Source organism: Oncorhynchus masou, chromosome 5 (genome assembly GCF_036934945.1).
Source record: "Oncorhynchus masou masou isolate Uvic2021 chromosome 5, UVic_Omas_1.1, whole genome shotgun sequence".
Taxonomy (NCBI): domain Eukaryota; kingdom Metazoa; phylum Chordata; class Actinopteri; order Salmoniformes; family Salmonidae; genus Oncorhynchus; species Oncorhynchus masou.
Window position 1 is genome coordinate 54,434,218 of NC_088216.1, and position 7,160 is coordinate 54,441,377.

At 43.2% G+C, this 7,160-nt stretch overlaps 1 long non-coding RNA gene across 1 annotated transcript; it reads right to left on the reverse strand.

Annotated features, from left to right (window-relative positions):
• Positions 1–1,388: 1,388 nt before the first annotated feature.
• On the reverse strand, positions 1,389–4,328 carry LOC135527304 (uncharacterized). The gene is made up of 3 exons (XR_010453426.1): positions 4,189–4,328; positions 2,489–2,609; positions 1,389–2,326 (listed from the first exon to the last, which is right to left on the reverse strand). It is a non-coding gene; the product is annotated as an uncharacterized LOC135527304 (long non-coding RNA).
• Between the last annotated feature and the right edge of the window lie 2,832 nt (positions 4,329–7,160).

Sequence of the window (7,160 nt, forward strand, 5' to 3'; positions counted from 1 at the left end):
ATTTGGACAGGCTGTTTCATCTGATAATTTACAACATTTGGTAGGCTATTAGTCAACTAGTCTATAACTAGATACATGCTGCTTCTCTTCTCTCATTATATATGTTGCCCTAGAAGACTAAATAAAACCTTGCTCACCAAAATAGTGCCATAAATCAATATAATTAATTCTTCAATCTAATTGACATCAGTAAAGTTATCTGTGATCTCTGCTTCTTTCGCAGAGCAAACACTATTAGGGACCAGGGAGAAAATGCAATAACAAATAAAATGGGAAAGATTTGCTGTGCAAAATTTCCAAATGACATCAGTTTCACCGGTTGCAAGGAAATAGAAAGCTGTGAAAATGATCAGCTTTTATGATGCTGATAAAGATAGATACCGTGTGTAGAGGTGCTAACTGTACATTCACATTCTTGCAAGATGCTGAAACAGAAATTATTTAGTCAAAATTTTGCCTATATTTGGTGTATCATTTTACCGCAAGAAATGCTTAATTCTGCGGGAGTTAATATTATGACTATGTGAGAGATTATAGACCTACAGTCAGTGTCCATTTAACCCATTTCCATTTAACCCATCTGAACAGGAGGCTACAGTTCCCTTGACATGATATCTGCCTATTGGAAGTCCTCATCTTGTGACTGTAGAATTTGACTTTACAGTTGAATATGTATAGCGCCTCACAATCATCACACATAACATAGCCGGTACCACTTCACCAAATCTTTCCCAAACATGACTTTTCAGACCATCCCTTCTCTTGATTTTCAACTCTATCTCGCAGCTTTTCTCTTATTGAATTAAACTTTGACCTTGTCCTTTCTGTCTCAGTGGATCGATTTTCCTGCCTGTTGCCAAAAGTATTGTTACGTCCGTTGTTGGAATTAGACCAAGGTGCAGCGTGGTAGGTGTACATTTTGAATTTATTTAAATGAACACCAAAAAAACCAAGAAAGATTAACGACACGTAAAGTATTGTAGTGCTAACACAGCAACTAACAAAAACAAGATCCCACAACTGAAGGTGGGAAAAAGGGCTGCCTAAGTATGATCTCCAATCAGAGACAACGATAGACAGCTGCCTCTGATTGGGAACCATACCCGGCCAACAAAGAAATAGAACACATAGATTTGCCCACCCAAGTCACACCCTGACCTAACCAAATAGAGAATTAAAAAGGCTCTCTAAGGTCAGGGCGTGACAAGTATTTGGCGATTGGCGTGTAGGCCATTTGCTGCACGTACAGTTAGGCCCTAATGCTTAGGCTTATTATGCACTAATGCTAATAATAAGTTCATTATTTTAGAATAAATGAAGCCTATAGATATAAATTACACAATAATTATACATTTATGGATTTTTTAAAGGTATTCTTTTCTCTTTATTCAATCCGCCCACCACCTACCCGCCCGTCATTGTCATAACCACATAGGTCAACCCGTGCATCACTACAGTCAGCATAATTTCACATGAACTGTATGAGTGTATTTCCACATCTGCCACTAGAGGATGCAGCCATCAACCTAAAGACTTATACAGGACAGAACATTGCTGTAATGGGACAGTTTACTGTAAAACTGAGCTATGAGGATCAAAGTGAGGATCTACCACTCATAGTTGTTAAATGTTCTGGACCAGCTTTATGTGGAAGGAACTGGTTACAAAAGCTGAACTGGAAACAAATTAAGCATGTGAGTACAACTTAAATAAATGCTTGAAAATGCTAAATCTATTCAGGAAGTGTTGGTGATGCATGCTGAAGTTTTCAAGAACGAGATAGACATTAAAGCAACTATCCTAATCAAACCTGAGGAAAATCTGATGAAAGGTCTTAATCTAGTTGCTTACTTGGATGATCTGTTAATCACAGGCCAGAACGAAAAGGAGCACCTGAGGAACTTTCAAAAGCTACTGCAAATGCCTGAAACCAGACAAGATGCAGTCTTGTGGATAGGTCGCAGGGGTTTGAAGACAGAAGTGGGGAGCTCAGCCAACAGCAAGTTGCAATTGTCCAGACGGAAATGAGAAATGCCTGGATTAGGACCTGCTCTACTTTCTGTGGGAGGTAGTGTTGTACTCTAGAGCATAAACCTGCAGGAGTCACTGCTTTGATGTTTGCAGAGAACAACAGGGTGTTGTCCAGAGTCACACCAAGGTTCTTCACACTCTGGGAGGGCGACACGGTGAAGATGGAGAGGTCTTTGAGTAGGCAGGCCTTCCCCGGGAGGAAGGGTAGCTCAGTCTTGTCGAGATTGAGCTAGAGGTGGTGGGCCGACATCCAAGCTGAGATATCAGGCAGGCCTGTAGAGATGCACGTCGCCACCTGGGTGTCAGAAGGGGGGAAGGAGAAAAGTTGTTGAGTGTCATCCACATAGCAATGAGAGAATATGACAGAGCCAAGTGACTTGGTGTAGAGGGAAGAGGAGAGGGCCAAGAACCGAACCAGTAGAGTATGTGGTGCAGACATAGATCCTCTCCACATCACCTGGTAGGAGCGGCCTGCCAGGTAGGATGCAATCCAAGAGTGTGCAGCGCTTGACACGCCCAGCCCTGATAGGGTAGAGAGGAGGATTTGATGGTTCATGCGTCGAAGGCAGTGGATAGATCTAGGAAGATGAGAACAGAAGAGAGAGAGAGTCAGCATTGGCAGTGTGGATAGCCTCCAGAACACAGAGAATAGCAGCCTCGGTTAGGGTCAAGAAGACTGTTCTGAGGCAGATAACGAGAGACTTGATCAGAGACAGCAGGCTCAAGTGTTTTGGAAAGGAAAGAAAGAAGGAATACAGGTTTATAGTTTTTGATGTCAGATGAGTTGAGTGTTGGTTTCTTGAGGAGGGGAGTGACTTGGGCCATTTTGCAGCCAGTGGTCAGGGATGAGTTGATGAGGGAAGTGAGGAATGGGAGAAGGTCTGCAGAGATGGTGTAGCAAAGGCAAGAGAGGATGGGGTTGAGATTGCAGGTTATTGGGCGGCTAGACCTCACTAGTCACAGGATTTAATCTGGAGAAGAGGTCAAGTTCTGTAGGGTAGGTCTGTGTGAGTGGGACCAGTGGACTCAATAGGCTGAGTGAATGAGGAGTGGATGTCGTCAACCTTATTTTCAAAGTGGTTGAAAAAGTCATCCTCAGAGAGGGAGGAGGGCGAGGGGGGGTTGGTAGGATTAAGGAGAGAGGAGATGGTAAAAAATAGTTTTCTAGGGTTAGAGGCAGAAGCTTGAAATTTAGAGTGATATAAAGTGGCTTTGGCAGATGAAGAGGAGGTAGAGAGGAGGGAGTGAAAGGATGATATGTCCTGCGGAAGTTTAGTTTTCCTCCATTTTCGCTCAGCTGCCCGTAATCCTGTTCTGAAAGCTCGCAATGAGTCACTCAGCCACGGAGAAGGAGGGGAGGGCCAAACCGGCCGGGTGGAAAGGGGACTGTGCGAGTCATAGGTTGCGGAAAGGGAGGAGAGTAGGGTTGAAGACGCAAAATCAGGAGAGGAGGAAGAAGGATTTAGCAGAAGGGAGAGATGATAAGATGGAAGAAGCGAGAGTAGTGGGAGAGAGAGAGAGCAAAGATTGTGATGGGCTCAGTGGCTAGGGTTGAAGGAAAGGGAGACAGAAAATGAAACAAAGTAGTGTTCAAAGACCTGGGCCCAGATTCACAAAACACTTCTTACGCAAAAACTTAAGAAGCGTCTTAAGAAAAAAAAGTTCATAAGATAGTTCGTAAGATTTAATGATTTTATTACGAAATTCTCAAATATCTTCTTACAAAACAAATGTTTGTTGCTAGGTAACCATTTTAACTAGCTATCTAGCTTGCAATGGCAATTATGTTAGCATATTTCTTACTAAGATTACTGTTCTAAAACATGTTCTTGGGTTTAAAATAATCAATACTGAAACTTTCTGATTAAGTTTGTGGGAAAAAACATGTTCACTGCCCAGAGAGCGAGAGAGCGAGAGCAGAGCAAAATATATACCTAAGATCACACAGGACAGCAGATAAGACAGGAGAATTACAACAGATAGGAAAGACTGACCCTAGCCCCTGGCACATAAACTATTGCAGCATAGATACTGGGGGTCGGGGGACACTGTCCAAAGTTAGCCCTGAACAGGGCCAACCAGGCAGTATATAACGCCACTCAATTTCCCAAAGCACAGCCCCCACACCGAAGGGATATAAACAGTCCAGTAACTTACCCCATTGAGACAAGGCTGAGTATAGCCCACGAAGATCTTCCCCACTGCGCAAAAACAGACAGCAAGATCACATCAGTGACTCAACCCACTCAAGTTGAGTATAGCAAAAAAAGCCTGGCACAACATCATTCACCCCACCTAGGGACGACATGGGAGAGTGCGAGCAAGCCAGTGACTCAAGCCCATAATAGGGTCAGAGGCAGAGAATCCCAGTGGAGTGAGGGCAACCAGCCAGGCAGAAACAGCAAGGGTGGTTCGTCACTCCAGCACCTTGCCGTTCATCTTCACACCCCTAGGCCAAGCTACACTCAATCATAGGACCTACTGAAGAGATGAGTCTTCAGTAAAGACTTAAAGGTTGAGACCGAGTCGGCGTCTCTCACATGGATCGGCAGACCATTCCATAAATATGTTCCTCTATAGGAGAAAGCCCTGACTCCAGCTGTTTGCTTAGAAATTCTAGGGGCAGAATCAGAGGAGGCCACCCACGATGATCTGCTTCCCAAAGATGTGTGCTGGCTGAGTGAAGGAAAAGCGGTGGAGGGATTCTGTGAGCTGCATGATCACCTTCACATTCTGGAAATTGAGGAATGTCACTCCAATGTTGCTTTTTTGACTGACATATTCTGTCACTTAAACAGGTTAAATCTGCAGTTACAAGGAAGCGAGAAAACAGTCGTGACATTGTGGGAAAATGTGGAGGCCTTTACTAGGAAGCTTGAGTTTTTCGATTTGGACTTGTCATCTGGAAGGCTACTGCACTTCAGCACGCTGAAGAAATGACAGGCAGAGGGACCAGGCCGCAACATTGTCCCAGAAGTGATAGAAGATTTCATCAGCTAAGGGACAACTTCTCCACCAGATTTGAAGACTACAGCAGGCCCAAGGATATCATTGCGTTTCTACGTGATCCTCTCAGTCGCCCAGGTGGAGAATTCTCCTCTCTTGCTAAGAAAACAATACCCTTGCTGGATGAGGCCACAATTCAAACTGAGCTGATTGAATTCCAGACATGGAACCAAATCAGCTATGCGCTCAGGAGTGCCGAGTCCCTGTGTGCGTTTTGGGTGGCATGCGCAGAGGAATACAGCACAATAAAGAAACTAACAATGTTTGGATCGACTTACACCTGCGAGTACACCATTTCCTCTATTAACACAATCAAGACTTACGACAGGACCTGGCTTTCACGTAAGTCATCCATCTCATTTGACATCCACCAGAACGTGTCTGAGCAGAAATGCAACTTTTCCCATTTAAGTAACTTAATAGCCTATATGAATTTATTTAATAAATACTAACAGTATTGTGAGTGCTTGTCCTATGGCTATTTAGGTATCCTGTTGACAGTATTTTCTGTTTGTTCTGTTGTTACAGGAGCAGGCCATCCCGAGACTCCCGGTACAGATGCAGACATTTACAGACGTTGACATTTTTTCTTTAAATTATTGTTTTATGTAGAATGCTCCATTTTTGGCCAGTTGCCTTTGTAAGTAAGCCTAATAATAACTTTAAAAAACACTTCTATTAGGCCACATTTTCTTCCCTTGTGAAATATACCATTAAGCCACATAAAAACCGGCTGAGGTAGGCTGTTTTATATAAGCCTAGGCTCGGATGAAATAGATTATTAAGTTTTGTTGTTTGAAAATTAAAATTAAGATTGTTGCAAGCACTGTTCACCTATTGATTGCGCAGCTTTTGCAGCTTTACGTTTCATCACCACAAAATGGTCCTCTGACAGCTTTATTAGTTGACTGTCTCCTGCATTCTCCCTCCTCATGAATTAAGTTCAAATGTAACTTTTGCATTATTTAGGTGGGGTAACTTCCTTCTTGGGACATTGTATTTGCGGCTATTTGCATCATGTGTCTGAGAATGTTAGTTACATTTTGTAAAAAATAATAATATTATTGCTAGCCAGATTTGTCCCACTGGCCTTCAGTTGAGGAATCCTGCCCAATGCAGCCACACAACTGCTCTCCCACTCTCTTACACATATTCACCCTCCCTCACACATCCCACCCTCACACACGCATTCACACACACACAGAGAGAACAGTTAACATACATGCTATATTTCCCCCTTTGAATTGTCTTTTCAGTGTCCATGTAGCCCGTTGGCATCGGCTACTTCTATCGTTACTTCATAGAGAAGAACAGTTACTTGGGGAAAGTAGAGTATAGATTGCACTGGGGGAAGGGGGAAATAATGTCTCAATTTACCATAAACGGGTCTTAGGTCTCACTATGTTCATCGCTTTTTCTCACTTCATCATCTTCTTGGTGCAGGGGACTCTCCTCTGCCCGTGATTGTCTCCATTACACTCAGTGTCCGTAGGCCTTTGACTGGAAAGGTTTCTTGCAGCTTGATTAAGGCTTCATCGGCGCCTGTGAATTCCATGCTTTGCATTCCCTTCCATTCCATACCCACAGCACTGCCAGGAAGTGGAGCTGATATTTAATCCCTTCGTCTGATTGGAAGGTATTCCTTGTGTCTTTTTATCAGCTTAGCAGATAGGTCCTGGACGAATAGAATGGTCTGTCCTTGGATTTTAATCTCCTTTGATCTCCAACATTTCAGAATGTTGACTTTGGTCTGATAGTCCCATAGTTTGAAGATTACCATGCATGGCTGTTCAGCGTTCTTCTGCTTCACGCCGATTCTATGTCATTGTTCCAGGGATCTCCTGGTGATGTACCCACGTCAAGTTCCTCTGATATCAGTTTGACCAAGTACCCGGAAAGATCTCCTTTTTTCTAGTCTTCTGGTAACAACAACGTTCTCATATTGTTATGTCTCAATCTCTTTTTTTTTGCTGGTCCGGTTCATCACTATTTTTGTTGTCTTGTTCATTCATGTGCACTCCTTGATGGCACACCTTGATTGTGCATGTCTTACACGATAGCTACATTCTTTTTGAGCGCATCTACTTTCACAGATTGTAGCAGTTCATTTGTTTTTGGTGTGC